General features: G+C 41.2%; 1 long non-coding RNA gene across 2 annotated transcripts; it reads left to right on the top strand.

Annotated features, from left to right (window-relative positions):
* The first annotated feature begins 4,537 nt into the window (after positions 1–4,537).
* LOC112546396 (uncharacterized) lies at positions 4,538–13,488 on the top strand. Of its 2 annotated transcripts, none has more exons than XR_012901265.2 (3): positions 4,538–4,690; positions 9,853–9,947; positions 11,068–13,488. It is a non-coding gene; the product is annotated as an uncharacterized LOC112546396 (long non-coding RNA). The 2 variants fall into 2 exon arrangements; XR_012901263.2 differs by having other exon boundaries at positions 9,853–9,968.
* The last annotated feature ends 4,706 nt before the right edge of the window (positions 13,489–18,194 follow it).

Genomic DNA, 18,194 nt, shown 5'->3' with positions numbered 1-18,194 from the left:
GACCCCGCCACGGCTGCGGGTTTGCTCGCGGTGTCCCTGGTCTGCTGGGGACCGTCTCCAGCAGACCAGGGGCACCGCGAGCAAACCCGCTGGGGCTGCTGCTTTGCTCCCAATGCCCCTGGTCTGCTGGAGACGGTCCCCAGCAGACCAGGGGCACCGGGAGCAGCTTTTCTCGCCCCGGAGGTCAAGGTGGCTGACCACTGCCTGTGAGCAAGCCCCTTTCGTAAGTGCAGATCCGACGTAAGTCGGATCCGCGTAAGTCGGGGACTGCCTGTAGTGTGTCTGCAGCAGCTAGTGTGGGTATGTCTATGTGGAGTGGGATCAGACCTCCCAGCTCAAATGTAGATGTAACCTTAGTATCTCTGTGCCTTGATTTCCCATCTGTGAAATGGGGCTAATCATACTTCCCTCCCTCACAGATGTGTTGTGAGGGAAAATGTTAGATTTTGAATTGCTCAGATACTATGGTAATAGGGGTGACATAAGTAATGGGTAATGTTCTAATTTGAACAGTGGGCTCTTGTTGAGTGTTAAGTGCTAAAACTTGACCTTTACAGTGTTGCACTGTATGGCTTACTGATTCTTGTATGTGGAAAATGGTCACAGACAAGAGGAAGAACATGCATGTCCTTGATTTCAATCTGTTTTACATACCTGTGTCTCTTTCCAAACATGCAATGACAATTTGAAAGCCAAAAGGACAATGCAAAATTAGAGCAGTATTTTAATTCACATCCATACAGAGGATTTCAAGGTTAATATTTTACTCTTCTTACATATATAAAGTTGGAATTCTAAGTACATAGGAAGGGCAGAACAGTGTAAATCAGTGCAGCCATATGCAACAGAATTTTGCCATAAAAATGTTGTGAAGGGGTATATCACTAACATGCTTAGGGTTGGATGTCTTTCAGGATGAGAGGAACATTGCAATTATATTCTCTGAGACGAATTAACACAAATCTGCCTCCTACTTATACAAGACTTGTAACGCTCTGATCTACCAGCGTTGTAGTGTAGTTAATCTCAGAAGTAGATTTTATAAAGGTGCTAACTGGTGTTTCATCATGCCCCAAGGGTGTTTCATTTTCATACGAGGATTTGTTTGAAGAAATGCTGTGTGAGGCTTTAAAACAGATTGCCTGCTGTCAAAAGGACTATTTGAACAGTCATAATGGTTCCTTTATGCAATATTTTGGAAAAACAGTAATTTAAAACTGTGCTTTTTAAAAACTCCAAGTAGTTGGAATCCTTAAAAACCTGAATAAATCTGAGAAGCTCCTTTCCCTTTTTCTGAATCATGACAATTTTGAGAAGGAAAAAGGAGCAAAGTTATTAGAAAGAAACTGAATGTATACATCTTTAATATGAATGTCATGTTTTCTTCATGCTTTCACATGATGCTAATGTGTTCTTTTTCCTTAAAGCAAAGAGCATCTGTTTCCAAAAAGGGACAAATACAAGAACAAAGTATGATATGCTCCTCACCTCAAAAAAGATATTTTGGCCTTGGAAAGGGTTCAGAAAAGGGCAACTAAAATGATTAGGGGTTTGGAACGGGTCCCATATGAAGAGAGGTTAAAACAACTGGGACTTCTCAGTTTAGGAAAGAGGAGACTGATGGGGGATATGATAGAGGTATATAAAATCATGAGTGGTGTGGAGAGGGCGAATAAAGAAAAGTTATTTATTAGTTCCCATAATAGAAGAACTAGAGGACACTAAATGAAGTTAATGGGTAGCAGGTTTAAAACTAATAAAAGAAAGTTCTTCTTCACACAGCGTGTAGTCAACCTGTGGAACTCCTTGCCAGAGGAGGCTGTGAAGGCTAGGACTATAACAGAATTGAAAGAGAAGCTAGATAATTTCATGGAGGTTAGGTCCATAAAAGGCTATTAGCCAGGGGATAGAAATGGTGTCTCTGGCCTCTGTTTGTCAGAGGCTGGAGAAGGATAGCAGGAGACAAATCGCTTGATCATTGTCTTCGGTCCACCCTCTCTGGGGCACCTGGTGCTGGCCATTGTCGGCAGACAGGCTACTGGGCTAAATGTACCTTTGGTCTGACCCAGTACGGCCGTTCTTATGTTCTTATATGCTCTTGAAGGAGGGAAATTGCATATTTCTTCTGGGGACATTCATTTTAGTTCACTTTGGACTGCTGCAAAAGGTGACAGGAAAAGACACTGTTCACCTCAGCAGCCATGTCAACTTGTACTGCCGTTTGGTCAGAACTCACAAATTAAACAAAGGTCCAGACTAAGTGGGAATCCTAGCAACATCTAGATACTGTAGAAAATTATTTTTGGCATTTCAGTTGACTGAACTCTCTCTTTTCAGTCAGTACCTAGGATTGAACAACAGGATCTCTCAATAATGGTCCTCTGTTCATTCTCTCTGAACCATCTGACACTCAACACTGTCAGAGGACAGGATACTGGGGTAGATGGACTATCTTGTTCTTATCATACCTGACTATTGTGATAGGGGACATTGTGTTGCTGGAGAAGTTGCCATCATATGGATGAGATGGAGAATAGAGGGCCTGATTGATTGTGTTCAGTGAAGCTCCCATGGCATTCTTTTTCACATTTCAGGGGCTTAGCTTTGGAGTCCAAGCTAAATATCAATTTGTATCACCCTCTTTTTATGGACATACAAACTCACTTCAGTTTCAGCTAAATAAGATATGCCTCCCTTTGTCTGTTTCTCATTGCTGTGTGCTATTACAACTCCATCTGTGAGGTACTGAGCAGCTCCTGTGAAATGCTGAATGTTCTCGTCTCTCATTAACTTCAGTAGCAGCTGGGAGGGAGGGGGGAGGCATTCAGAACCAAACGGGGTTCTGCCCTTAAATAGTTGCTGCATCTCATTTCACAGGGGGCTGCTTTTCAGTAGTGAAGTTTGATTCCTTTGTAATTTATGAGTGCCTCCCTGTTGCAATCCTAGCTCAGGCATTTAACTCCACTTGTCTACAAATGGAGTTTTGCCAGCACCAATGGTCCTAAAAGACTTTGGAAGACAATATTTCCAAAATCATTCAAAGATGAGTCAGAATTCCAGAAATCACGAGATTGGTTTGAGAATCATGAGATCTTTAAAAGACTACTAACCAGTGAATTTTTTTAGGGAAATGCTGCCTCCTGGAATTTTTAGGGAAATGCTGCCCAGTTCTTCTTCACGTGCAATCACTCTAGAGCTCAAAACATACTCTTAAAACATACATGCAAAGACTTGAGCCCCTCTGTTGGCTGCTCACAGTTAGATTCTACTTACCTGCTCCTATCAGTTTTTGTAGGGCTGCTGCCATTTTATCTCTATCCATTCCCCTGCCTTATCAGTATTCTGTCTCCATATATCACATATCTTCCCTCTATATATCTTCTGCTTCATTCCACCTGTATTCAGTTGCCCCTGGATTTTCCCTCCTGGCCTCACCCTGACTTGAATTGGGCTGGGTCAGCAAACTACCAGACTGCCCTTTTTAAAAAAAACCTGACAACTGATTTTCCAGATTCTCTGTTTATCATTTGTATGTTTTTAAAATCTCTCTTATATATGCAAAGAGAAGCTTTGAAAAGTGACTCGCAGATGAGCAATGCTGTGATATATGCTCGAGTAGTGGGGAACTTAAACAACAGCTCTGAAAGGTGTGCTTTCTCTTGTTCAACTCAGTAAGATGTCAACGTAGCCGCTTAATGATGATTTAAATGACAGCATTGTTAGCAACTTTACAAAGCCCACCAGAAAGGTGAGGGGCAATCCTATTATGAGAATCTCTACAACATATAGAGTGGTTTTGTGGTTGGGAGAGCGTTTCTTGTTTTCTCAATCTGACCCACGTGGTTAACGGTCAGAAGGAAAAAACAGAGTCTGAAGGCATCACAGCCCTGTTAAGGGGGAAGCTTCTTAACCCCAAAATAGTGGGGACGAGGTTTATTCTAGTGGACTTAGTCAGATCTGGTAATGGGTGACAAGACTGCAGGACCCCTTGTGGCTGTAGTGGCTGCTGCTGTTCCCCCTGCTGGAGGTGGTTTGCAGACTCAGGCATGCATCACTGCACTGGTTACACTTGGGTTATATTGTCCCATGAGGTCTAGGAATATTTCTACTTCCCCACCACAAATATTGAAGTCTGTTGTAGCTGAGCTGCACAGTAGTGGAGCCAAGCTTGAGGAATCCAGCAGGGCATGCACAATCGGTATTTGGAATATTTTCACAATCTGCTGTAAGTGGCATCTCACTGCAGCATCTCAAACAGTTGGCTGATAACTTGTAAGCACACCACTAGTTCCCTGCTCCCCTGCCCCTGTTTTCCCCTTAAATTATTCTCTCTCTCACTCATTTTCTGTCACGCCCATTTTTCTCCACTGTAGTGAGCAGAGGTGGCTGCTCACTGATCACGAGGCAGAAGAACCCCTCTCTGAGCACAGGTGGGCCGAACTGGGTTCTGCCCCTTTAACTCCACAGAGGTCAAGGGGTAGGGTGAGTGGTATAAAAGCCCAGTCCAGTAAGGCCTCAGCTGCTGGAGGAAGTAGAATCCTGCACAGAGCTCCCAAGCCAGGAGGGCCTTGCAGAGGCTGAGGGCTGATCTGGATCACTGGGCCCCTGCTCTGAAGAGGAGACCTTCTACACTCTGCCCATGGGTTCAGACTACCATGACCCCAAGAATCAGCAGCTGGCGTGGAGCCAGGTAGGTGCAGAGGGGGAGTTAGGCAGTAGCTCAGGGGAAACTGATGACTGTCAGGTTGATCACATAACATTTTAGAGTGTGTTGGTGTGTTGTGGGCTGGATCTCTGCTGACCCTGGTGGCAGCCAGGGTTGCCACTGCTAGGGCCCTGGGCTGGAGCCCATGTCCCCCTTGCTACCACATATACTGGGTTGTAGTCTCCCCCTCCCTGCTTGTGCCTGGAGAACTGTGTTTGTTTGGCTGTCCTGGGCCTTACTAGCTGTAGGACTGGGTTTGCTTTGCTGCTCTGCCCTGCACCAGGGTCTCGGGCCTTATTGACTGGAGGACTGCATTTGCATTGCTGCCAGCCCTGCCCTCAGGCCCTGTGGCTTGAAAGGAGCTGCTGGACCTTTACTTACAGGCATGAGCACAGGTCAGGGGTCCTGGACTAAGGCAGCCAGCTTACACCACCCACATCAGCCTCCTCCTGACCCCAAGATTTCCCTGTCATAGCCCCACACCTAGGTTCTATCCTGTTCCATAACTTTCTCTTGACAATTTCTTGTCCATTCCTAGTCAAGGGACATCAGGAGCAGACATCTGAGGACAGCCTGGCTTCAATGCCACTGGAAATGATAGTAGATAACAGATGTCTTTGCAAGGGGACGCAGTATTTTAAAAGCTAGCTACAGGGAAATAATAGCCATTTTGATTGAGGGAAGTCCGTGGCTTCAGTCCCATTGAAAATAATGGGAAATGATTTACAACTTTGAATGCGTGTAAATGTGTTTGGTGCCAGTAATTATAAGCCCATGAGAAACTTAAAATAACCCTGCCGAATATCATATGCTTTTCAATAAAATCACAAGAGTTGCCAACCCTTGTGAATTAATAGCTCACAAGCCAGTATTAGAATCTGAAAAGGCACTGGCTCATTATAGAACATTCCATCATGGTCAAGATCTCAGTCCTTGTCTTGAAAGTACTAAGCTATCTAGGCTCACGTTGACTGAAAGATCATACAAAGCACTGGCAATGTGACTACTCTTAACAGTTCTGCTCATTGGTATAAAGGAATTGCTCACTGTAAGGGTATGTATGGGACAGGATGTTCTTGGCAGCCAACCCCAGAGTGTAGAACTCTGTTGTCTACACTTTGATTTTAAAAAATTGCATAGCACCGAGTCTCAGAAACTGGGTCTTTCAGGGGTCATACTCCGAGAACCTCCACACTCACGGGGGGGGACGGACCTCAGAGCCTGACTCCAATCTGAACATCTATCCCACACTTTTATAGCTTCACAGCCTGAGTCCCATGAGCCTAAATCAGCTGTCCCAGGCCAGCTACAGACATGTCATGGGCCTATCATAGTATAGCTGTCCCTTAGGTCCTTCATAACATAAAGGTGGCTAACTTCTTGTCCAAATGGAACATGCAAGTCTTCAGTCTCACTTTCACTTAACACAAGCAGGGAGTATTTCACTCTAAAACAATAAATGCTAACAAATAAAAAACACCCTGTACAGATTTCCCTCGGGGAAAAGAATGAAGAAGTAATTTTACTTGACAGTTGTTAATCACCTCACTTTATAGATGAAAAGCAGCCACCAAGGGCTCAGGGACAATGTGTCAGGCAGCGGCTTGGCTGGAAGGAGCAAGGCCAAGGGCAGTCAATCCTTAGCCCTCCCTTCAGCCATCAGAACTGCATGGAGTGAAGGAGCGGCACTCCTGCAGCATTTCAAAGAGGCCCAGAGCTCCCAGACACCACTGCTGCTACTGTGGCCATGGGGCAGGGAGCTCTGGGCCCCTCTGAAATGCTGAGTGAGGTATAAGAACCTGGAAGAAAAGGGGGGAGAGAGAGAGAGAGAGAAAGAGACCTTGTAAAAATATTTTTCAGATTGTCAAATAATTAATAAATAACTAGTGTCTGATTTATGTTGTAATTCACAATGGGGAAAGTAATTAATACATTAAAGCAGCATTTCCCAGACTGCGGTCTGCAGCCCAATACCGGTCCTTAGGAAAAAAAATACCAGGCCTCAGAAAAATTTTTGCGAGAGCCCGCCTCGCTGCCAGCAACCCCTAAGATAAACACTGCGCTGAACTCCCAGTGTCAACGGAGGCAGTGCAGGCTTCCTGCGGGGTTGGGGGGCAGGTCTGCAGCTGTGTGCCAGGTCCCGGAAGTGTGCGGGCTGCTCTCCCCTCTGCCCCAACAGTCGGCGTGGTACATAAAATGCTGGTCCATCACGCGCTGGGGACTCTGTTCCCCTGCTGCCTTCCTGCACATGGGGGAGGGGTGGGGATCCGGGACTGCGCCGGCTTCAGCTGCTCAGGCGGCGCGTGCGGCCGTGGGGAACGGAGGAGCAAGGCAAGCACTGCCCGAGTGGTTGGGGCTGGCACGGTCTGGGACTCTCCCTCCCCCCAGCGCAGGAAGGCATCAGGTGTGCAATGGACCAGCGTGTCAGGTACCGCGCGGCTGTTTGGGGGACGGGGGAGCAGCCTGCACACTTCCTGGGCCTTGGCAGCTACAGGATCCCCAGGTATCGGTCCCTGTCCCCTCCCCCCCCAAGACTTGCACAAGTACCCAGTCCCAGCACCCACAAACACCCTGTCCCTTGCCCCAGCATCTGCAAGCACTCTTCCACAGAACTCTGTCCCAGCACCCACAAGCACAGTTGGGGCCACATTAGTGAGGTTTGAGGGGTTTGGAGGTGTTGTGGTTTTGTATCTCACTTGTGTGGCCCTGACTGACTTTGCTGTGGGCTAAAGTTGGCACTGGGGGTTTTGGGAAGACCAGAATATTTGCATATTCATTTGCTTAAAGAATATGCAAATAAATGTTACTGGTCCTCCAAAAGCTCATGAATGGATTTACTGGTCACCAGTATCAAAGTTTGGGAACCCCTGCATTAAAGTATTTTATCATTACGGTTGAAAATCTCCCTACATATACACAGTTATTCCTGCATAGGGACATTTCTGCTCCAAGTGGAATTAATGGTTATAAGAAGCTATCATTTTCTCTTCCTTCACCAAGATGCCTTTTACTATAATTGCACTATTAATACACTTTATAAACTCTCATCCATAAATGATATTTTTATTTTGTTATAGATTCTTTTATTGAATCTATTGCCACATTACCAACCCAAAGAGGAGCAGCATGGGCAGCAAACAGTAGGAAAATCTTCCTCACACTGGTTCAACTTGGAGGTATCATGTAAGAACTTGAGGAAGTTCAGTCATTTACACTTATTTAATCAGATCTTGGGACCAGTTATAAGGAAGCCAGTAAGGGTGCATCTACATAGCACAGTTAGTTTGAAATAACAATGTGAGCGTCTACACAGCAATTCCATATTTTGAGATAATTTCGAAATAGTGGATGGCTTATTCTGAAAACTGTAAATCTCACTCCATGAGGAATAGCACTTTTTCTGAAATAGCTATTTCAGAATAACATCGGTGTGGATGTGCCACTGCCATTATAGTGAAGTGGCTCCTTCCCAGGCCCATTCAGAATAATTACTCTCCAGTGCCTTGCAGGGGAAGGATAGCTCAGTGGTTTGTGCATTGGCTTGCTTAACCCCAGGGTTGTGAGCTCAATCCTTGAGGGGGCCATTTGGGGCAAATCCATCAGGGATAGTACCTGCTTTTTCTGAGAGGGTAGGGGGACTGAACTCAATAACCTCAAGGTCCCTTTCAGTTCTATGAGATAGGGGCTCTAATTCAAGGTAGTATGCCCACATTAGGGAAACCTGCCTTGAACTAGTTTTGAGGCTTCCCTGTTGTGTACATGTGCTATTTCAAAATATGCTATTTTCAGAAAATTCTGAAATAGCTTATTTTGAAATAAGTGTGCTGTGTAGACATACCCAGGAGTTAATTATAGCAATTGTTTTAGTAATAAGGATACTACCCTCTAGAAACTGAAATGCTATTGCCTACTGTTCCTGGATAGGCTACAGAAAAAAATAGCCCACTATTGGCCTGGATCAACTTTATACTGAGATCTAGAGGAAAACGTCTTCATATCCATTTATCAGTCCTTAAAACCATCTGTTCCTCCTATGCTTTTACACTTGTAGCTCTTGTTGTGCTATGTTCTTGCATAGAACTCTCACTCTTCAGTTAAAATCCAACCAGCCAGTATTTCAGGAGGGGTCAAAACTGAGCCTGGAACCCTGTTGAAACTGCACATCTGGCATCTAGTTCTGTAATAGGCTAAAGCAAAACCAGTGAAGCAAATGACTTCAAATGGTGGAATGATCAAAACTGAAATTCAGATCTGAATTTTTGCTCTACCCCTTCTGTGCTAACTATATAACTTGTATGCATGAACACATTTTGAAATGAGCATGTTAAAAGCTGGATATTGAGCCAGAAATTCACAAATAAGAGTAACATCAGAGTAGTTGTATTTTCTATTGAGTAAAAATAATTTACTTAGTATAAGTTACTATTGTAGGAAGTAATGCAGCTGTCTTACTTAAAATACTCTTCTCTTCCACATGGAGAGAGAAATGACCACAAGAAATGTTCCAGAAAGCCATTTCATTCCCATGTGGCTTGTTTTGCTAAATCAGTTGCAATAAAGATCTGCTCCAAATAGTGCATTTTTTCCTGCCTCAACTTATTTTGTTCTTGTTTAGTAAAACAGATTTCATAAAAGACAGGATTGTAATTTTAATAAGATTTGTTAAAATAGCAGAACTGTGGTCAGAGAATTGACTACATGAAGTGATTTGTTTCCTGTGATCATTCCTCCTTCTCTACCACTAGCCCATTTAAGAATATGAGCAGAAGAGGAAATGTTTTATTAGCCTGATTTAAAATTCATCCTTAATAGCTAATTAATTATGTAATCTATTATCAATCTCATCAATTATGAGTTTCAGTCTTTGGAGGACTGGGAGTGTAAGCAGTGAGAGGTTGTCAGACCAGTGAGTGCTCTCATAGATCAGTGACACAATGGTGTACAGGACAAGTGTCCTTCTAATGTTGATATCGGGCCAAATTCTTAGCTCAGTATGCATCCCTTTTACTGGAGAATTGTGCGGAGGCTATCAATTCAAGGAAGCACTAGTCCCCAGACTCGTGCTCATCTGTTCCATGAGAGGGAAATGGTTTGTGATTTAATGTAACAGTAGAGTTAAGGACCTAATTTCTTGTTTCCTCTAAAAGCCTATCACCTAACTCTCACTACTGTGTGACATCGAGAGACTCCATCCTGGAATGTTACTCTGCCTTCCCACACTTATGACCTCCCAGCAAATCCGGTATGATACACATCAGAGCAGGTATTAAGGTTGTCCCTGTGATGTCTATAATAGTTTTGGCCTCATATATGTACTTAAACATTAGTTATAGATCAATGGTAGGCATTGTCTTAACTACAGTTAACAGATATGTCCACTCCTGGAATTTTATTAGTGTTCAGGATTCCAACAAAAGTGATCTATTTATATGGCTTTGCACCTTTTCCTCAGCAGTGCCATAAAAGGAGAAGGATTAACAAGGCACCACAGGGTATTATGGTAGTATCCCCAGAGTGACAAAACAGCTTCAATAAATGTAATCAGAATTGCCAAGGTTTGTCCAAATAAGGTAGAAAATCTCCTCCTCTGATTCCATAAACGGTCATGTTCCTTTCAAAAGGACTTTTCTGCTGGATGGATTGGATCGTTATTTCATTCTGATTCCATTTCCAGTAACAACAGGAATGAAACTCTAAGGCAGGGTTTCCCGACCTATGGGTCGGGACCCAAATATGGGTCGCCATTACATTTCAAAAGGGTCACCAAGTGTCTCCCCAGGTGGCTCTGCCCCTTTCCTCCCCCTGTTTTTGAATTGCCTTGGGTCACCAAGTCTTCCTGAATTGTCAAAATGGGTCCCCATCTTTCATCTTGGTGTATCAGGGATCAGTAGTTACTCTAAGGTCTGACGATCCATTGGCACCAGAAATGAAGCACTGGTAGATACGCAGATAGCAAAGTCAAACTGGGAGTATTGTTACTGTAGTAATTTCAGGGGTCTATTTTCTCCTTAGTGCTTATTCAGAGTAACAGTTTAAATGGGGGTTCCTTGCACAGCTTAAAGGGAAAGAATCCTACCTTTGTGCCTGAAGAATCTGTTGGCTGAGTATTTCCTTGCCAGCCTGCTTTTCTTACTTTTAAATAGTAGATTCACTGAAGCATTTTAAATAAGACTAGTTTTTAGAAAAAAGGATACTGTATAGACATCATTAAGGAAGCCATTCTCCCAAAATGGGTATCAACCAAAATCTATGCAGAACCCTAAGTCATGTTGTTCAAGAACTTAATTTGCACTAAATGATTTACTTTTGTAAAGTTGCAGAAATGGGCCCTAATGGATCTTTATCTTCATTTTCTGTTGCAGTGGATTCTTCTAGAAAAGACTGAAGTATGAACAAGAAGATATAACCTCAAACATTTTCTCCTGCAAAACTAGTGTTTTATGTCTTGCTATTTAATGAAGACTATAAATAGTTAATCTGTGAAAATATCTTGAAAAATGGCCTTTTCCCCCCCCCTGAAAGTAGTCTTCTTACATGTTTGTTATTTATACTAGAGGAGACTAGGAACCATTCGGAATGAATGAAATGATGCATTATATTATGATAACATTTCTACATTATTTTGGTGTGTTACTGAAACTGAGTTCATAATAGACAAATGCCTAAGAAAAAAAATCTGATTGATTAAAGTCACCGGGTGGGTGGCTGTGTGTGTTTCATGCTTCTCTGATTCTCCTATTCTGCTAGGGTTGCCAGGTGTCCGGTATTCACTCAGACCGTCCTGTATTTTCAGCTTCTGTCCGGTAAAAAAAATTCAGAGAACACCGGACACCTAAAATGTCCGGTATTTTCTGAATTTTTCCCTGGCCAGGAGGCAAAAATGCCAGGCACCTGGCAACCCTACAAACACTCAGTGCCCAGCCTCCCCCCCCCCCCAACATCCCCAGGCTTACCTGGTTCCCCAAGGCTGCCGGCACAAAATGGCTGCCAGCCAAAAGACCTAGGGGAAGCAATGCTTTCCCCTCGGTCTTAGTGCTCAACCTCTCCCCCGTTCCTATCCCTGCACTTAAAGGGGACATGCTGTTTTATTTGAAAAAAAAAAAAATCTTTTGGCTTAAGTCCTTGGAGTCCTTTTTTTTTGTTCAACAACTTTGGTCGTCCCCTCCCCCCCGTTTTTTCCCCCCTTCAACAGAATTTGTTCCCAGTGGGTTTTTTTGTGGGTGGGGTTTGTGCAGTATATTTGTTTCAACCATCTGGCAACCCTATATTCTGAACATTTCATATACAAGTATGTACAATCTCAGGACATGATTCTACAAATATTTAGACACGTGGTTATCTTTATTCACATGCGTAGTCCCACTAAAGATCTAAAATGCTAACACTGAGTGAGGAAGTGTTTTGGGAGCTATGTAAGTACAGTTCAGAACATGAATAAATATGTGCTGGATTGGAGGCCTAGGATTCAATCCTTCTCCTGTGGATATCTATTTAAGTTTGCTATTGAGTTAAAAGGAATCAGGCTCTTCCATCTTACAGGTTGCATTTTTTTACCCCTAAATATTTCCTTTACAATGAAACCATCTGCTAAATTTAGACTACCTTTTTTAGAATTTATTTTATGAACATTAAAAAAAAAATCACATTGTAAAAAGGCATGCAGGCTTTTGAAATACCATTTGTAAAATGTTCCAACTATGTACAACTGGCTCAGTTACTGCAGTTCACAATTGCCATCTGAACATCTATTTTTCCAAGCATTTAAGAAAAGTGATGTGTACATTTTTCATGTGTAATTAGGCAGTGTAATGCGATCCCTTGCTGCAGTCAAGCTGCCATGTGCTGTAGCCTCACTGAATAGCTTCCAGATTTCAACCCAATCTTTTCTGTCTAGACTCTACGTTGCTATTTTTTTTCTCCTAGCTTAAAACAGACTCCAATATAAAATGCCAAAACCAGAAGTTTTTGTCCCTCTTTCTCATAAAGATGTGGGACAGCTCTCAGGCCCAGACGAGAGCTGGGCCCAGACTTTCATAAGACACGTGTCGTCTGAAACTGACATTAAAGATTGTGCAGGCATGTCAGCAGGTCATGCGCACACAAAAATGCTTAAAAATATGGTTTCCATTAACAAAATGAGTATTTTTAGAGAGGTGTGGTTCAGTTCAGATGAAAAAGAAAGAAAAAAAATTAAAGCAGCGTAAGAGATCCCAAACTGCAACATTATTTATATTGCTGTTGAAATGTGGTGTATTCTCTTTATAAAGCTTTTTTTTGGGAGTGAAACAATATATCCCAAGCCAAAACCAGGTGCATATCCTGAGGAGAGTGTTTATAATCAGAGTTAAAGGATAGCAGATTTATACTAAAACAAACTATGTAAGAGAACCTTGCGTCTTAAGTGCATTGTCTTAATCCTGAGAAATTGTACAATATCTTCCATTAAAAGTTCTTTACCCAAAAGAAAATAAAGTTAAAATGATTTCACTGATAATTTCAAAGAACTGTATATGGTTGTAATATAGTTGTAAACTGCATCTTCTGTTATCAGCTTTTTATCAGATGACAGTTTGTTTTATTTCAACTGTGTCAATATTGATAAAAAGGTCCAAAGAAATGATTCAGTTCTACAGAAAGATGTATTTGTGTAACATAGGCAATAAACTAGGTTGAATTTCTTCGAACTACATTTCTGTCCATTTGTTCTGCAAATTTATTGCAGATAATGTATACTGGAATAACTATACCTTCCAAAAGCTCCTCAAACTACAGTTGCTTTGTCTTTTAGTCTAAAATATTCAATCTTTTTGTTTCATGGGATTTCTTTGGGGAAAATGTTCATATGCTCCTTTTTTGCAATTTTTCAGTGCTTTTATTTGAGATCTTAATGACTGTTTCCACAGTGAAAACATGGATATTTTTGAATATTTTGTAGGTGACTGGCACTCTAGCTTGCAAAATTGGCCTATTTTCACTCAATTTCTAAATGGAAGTGTATTGTGTTGTCTCAGATGCCCATGCTTGCTGGAAAAGTGGCCAATTTTTAATTAAAAATCCATACTATAGCAAACTTTAAAAATATAGGTTTTTTTATTAATAGAAAACTCTAATTTTGAATCATTGTTCATACTCTTAACTTCCTTATAGGTTTGAGAAAATATTCTTAACTAAAAAAATTGATTCCTAAATGAAGAATTCTGTGCAACTTGAAACAGTGGACAAAAGTGAACCAGATATTCACAGAAATTCTATCATGATTAATGTATTTTAAATCAAATTTTACAGTAAAATCAAGATTTGTTAAAAATCCTCAAATTTCATCCTAAAGTTATCATATTTAGGGCTTTTCATCCACTGAGTTCAATGTGCTTTTCAAAGGTGAATAAGTAATATTATGTTTATTTGAACAGATGGGGAAACTGAAGTACAGAAAAAAGGGCCTGGCCCAAAGCAGCTACACAGTGAGTCAAGGGGACTAGACCTAGTATCTCCTGACTCTTAAGTTTTGTGCCCTCTTAACTACATTGTGTTGCTGAATTTAAAACACGTTGAATTTATTGCTGAACATTACCAATTGCCATTCAATTTTCCATTTGAATGTCAATAGCCATAGCAGCATAACTAGACATAGATATACAAGGGCCATCACAGTTGTTGAATTAAGGACCTTACAGTATTCTGCACTGTTACAACTCATGCAGCCCAACTGACTACAATGGTGATTGCACAAGTCATTGCAGAATTTGGACTGACGCATCTAGGCAAACTTTGTGTTTTATACAGTGTCTACCCCACTCTGTACAGATATCACAGATTTTGAGGCCTAAAGCCAATTCTGATAACTATTCTATCGTCTGACCTGCATAACACAGACCATAGTAGCTCACCAGCTAACACTTACATTCTGGCTTTTATCTTGTAATATTGTTCATTGCTATTGCACTCTTTGTAATATAGATACATCATTAAGGGCCTGATTCTGATCTGCATCCCACACATGCAGAGCCTCCCCCCCCCCCCCCCCCCACAAAAAGACTGTACAAATATGAGAATTTCTCATCCACCTGCATGCAAAATTGCAGTTGCCCTGAGATCTTGTCATCCTCCGCGGGTCATATTTTGACAGGTTATTATGTTTAACACAGCTATCTGCGTGCTTAAACAAAGTGAGGGTGATTTTGGTCTGAAGTACCTGTTCTTGTATATCTATCTGAAAACAGAGTATAGGGAGCATATTTCCTGAGTGTAATATTAAATGTACTTTTTGAATAAACAATGCTCACATTCAGAATCAGTGAGGAGCTGTCTGCATACAAGTGACTTTAAACATTCTCCAGCTAATTCAGAGATCCAAACACAAACCCGTGCTTAAGGACATCACATAGATTTGTGATACTTTGAGACTATAAGCCAACAAGTGACTTATGCTGCTGCAACATATAATTTTTTCACCAGTGACAGAAGAGTCTTCATTTAATAGCTAATCTAATCATAAACCAGTACAAAATAATGTTACAAATTAAATACATTCTTTATGTTCATTAGTTCAGAAAATCATGCATGAAAGAATTTCATTAGAACACACATTACTTATACTAAAGAAAACTGCAATTTATTGTGGCATGACTCAGTAAAATGAAGGGAATGTGACACAGGTTGAATAGTGAGGTATGCATAGGTAGAATGTTCTTGAAAAAAACCTCCTTCGTGGTCTTACTTCACTGAGCTCTATGACATGTCTCCAAATGCTGCTATCAAAGCATCAAAAAGTTAGCATGTAACTTTGTGAAATATGTATATTACACATATATAATATAATTCAGGAAATATGTAACTAATGACCACTATAGTCACAAATTTGATATGAAAAGTATGTCTGGCTATATATATATATATCATACTTTCCCCCCACCTCCCCCAGTTCATACATTGTATATCTTGGCTAAGCTCTATGTAGCCTGAAGTTTTGGGCAAAGATTGTTGATTCCTCCAATAATAATCTCAGTTATTATTCTGCTTTACAATAAAGTCAGTCAATAAATGACTTGGAAGTCTGTACTGGATTAACAAGACAGATGTAGCACAAGACAGAACAAAGCTATGTAAATACAGATCTGTACACAGACATAAAAATAAGTAAAACGCTGATCATATATGCTAGAAACCTGGCTACTGAAACCCCATTTCCTGAAAATTCATAGAATCAGAATCACAGAACACTAGAACTGGAAAGAATCTTGAGACCCAGTACCATCTAGACCATCCCTGATAGACATCTATCTAAATATCTCCAGAGATGGAGATTCTACAACCTTCCTAGGCAACTTATTCCAGTGTTTAACCACCCTGACAGCTAAAAAGTTTTTCCTAATGTCCAACCTAAACCTCCCTTTCTGCAGTTTAAGCCCATTGCTTCTTATCCTGTCCTCAGAGGCCAAGGAGAATTTTTTTTCTCCCTCCTCCTTGTGACACTCTTTTAGATATCTGAAAACCACTATCATGACCCTCTCATGTCTTCTCTTTTCCAAACTACACAAGGCCAGTTCTTTCAGTGTTCCTTCATAGGTCATGTTCTCAAGACCTTTAAGTGTTCTTGTTGCTCTTCTCTGGACCTTCTCCAATTTCTCCACATCTTTCCTGAAATGTGGTGCCTAGAACTGGACACAATACTCCAACTGAGGCCTAATCAGTGCAGAGTAGAGCAGAAGAATGACTTCTCGTGTCTTGCTCACAACACTCCTGTTAATGCATCCCAGAATCGTGTTTGCTTTTTTGGCAACAGGGTCACACTGTTGGCTCATATTTAGCTTGTGTTCCCCTATGACCCCTAGATCCCTTTCTGCAGTACTCATTCCTAGACAGGCGCTTCCCATTCTGTATGTGTGAAACTGATTGTTCCTTCCCAAGTGGAGTACTTTGCATTTGTCCTTATTAAACTTCATCCTATTGACCTCAGGCCATTTCTCTAGTTTGTCCAGATCATTTTGAATTATGACCCTATCCTCCAAAGCAGTTGCAACCTCTCCTAGCTTCCTATCATCTGAAAACTAAATGAGCGTATTCTCTCTGGCAATATCTAAATCGTTGGTGGATACTGAACAGAACCAGTCTCAAAACAGACCCCTATGGAACCCCACTTGTTATGCCCTTCCAGCAGGATTGTGAATTGTTAATAACTACTCTCTGAGAAGTTATTCACAGTCTCAGAGAAGCAGCCATGTTAGTCTGTAACTTCAAAAAATGAGTGGTCCTGTAGCACCGTGGAGCCTAACAAATAAATATAGTATCATGAGCTTTTGTGGGTACAACCCACTTCCTCAGATGAGCAGAGTGGCAGATCTGCCAGACAGAGCACTGTCTAGAATTGCATCATCACTTTTATGTCCTTATTGGAATAAAGACCATAGACTTGAAGGCATAATGTAGTTAATAGTGGGAGAACATAGGGATTATAGTAAATAGAGGAGCAGATTAATTTAAGGAAGAGAAAAGATCCTGGTAGTACATTTATTTAAATTTTAGAAAAATTATATGTATGTGCATATTGAATCTTTGTTCAGTTTAGCTTTTATTAAACCATGGTCTTTTCAAAGGTCATAATAGAATCAAAGGCAATGGAAAAAGAATAAAGTATATGTGCAAAAAGTCAGCAAGTAACCTTACTGTACCTAAGATTATTAGTTGTTCTTTATCAAACACTTTAGAAACAGAAATTTTTAAGAAGTCAGAATTTCCCTTGCTTTACTCAGGGTATGTCTACACTACAGAGGTTTTTTTTCTTCGGAAAAACGTCTGTTTTTCTGAAAAAACTTCAGTTACAGCCACACTACAAACACATTCTTTCAAAAGAAAATCAAAAGAACAGAGGGGTTTTTCCAACATTGGTAATCCTCATCCTAAAGCGTGTGTGGACGGGGAAGAGGGAATTCTTTTGAAAGAAGAGAAAAGAGGAAAAAGCACAGGTGGCCTGGTGGCCACTCCATCCATAGCAATCACAGTTGAAATGCGAGATAGTGTCCACACTGAATGGACATTATCTTTCAAAAAAGCACATAGCTTTTTCAATGTGCTTGTGCAGTGTGGACGCTTTCTTTCGAAATAAGTTTTTTCGGAAGATCTCTCCCCGAAAGGCTTCTTATGAAAGAAGCCTGCAATCTAGACGTAGTCTCAGATAAGGGCAAGTTAAGACCGTTTATATATAAATACAAGTTCAAATTCTGTGTTATTAAATAAACTCACACTTTAAAACTTGTGATTTGAGTCTTTATGGGCTGAATCTTCAAATGTTTCTGGAAGTGTATTCATCTTTTGTCTCCTTTTTAACTTTTACTTTGTGGTTAACAAAATTAATACATCTTAAAAAGATGCAACCAGTGATCAGTGTTTCTTCAATGATTCATTGGACTACAGACAATTATTTCTTCAATCCAGGGAATGATGCATGTAAAATGCTGGTTTGAAACTGGGGACGAAGGAAATGGTTTGTATA

The sequence above is a fragment of the Pelodiscus sinensis genome, chromosome 1 (assembly GCF_052426305.1).
Source record: "Pelodiscus sinensis isolate ZL-2025 chromosome 1, ASM5242630v1, whole genome shotgun sequence".
Taxonomy (NCBI): domain Eukaryota; kingdom Metazoa; phylum Chordata; order Testudines; family Trionychidae; genus Pelodiscus; species Pelodiscus sinensis.
The sequence above is the reverse complement of the archived record's forward strand: the minus strand, read 5'-3'. Positions and strand labels throughout refer to the sequence as shown.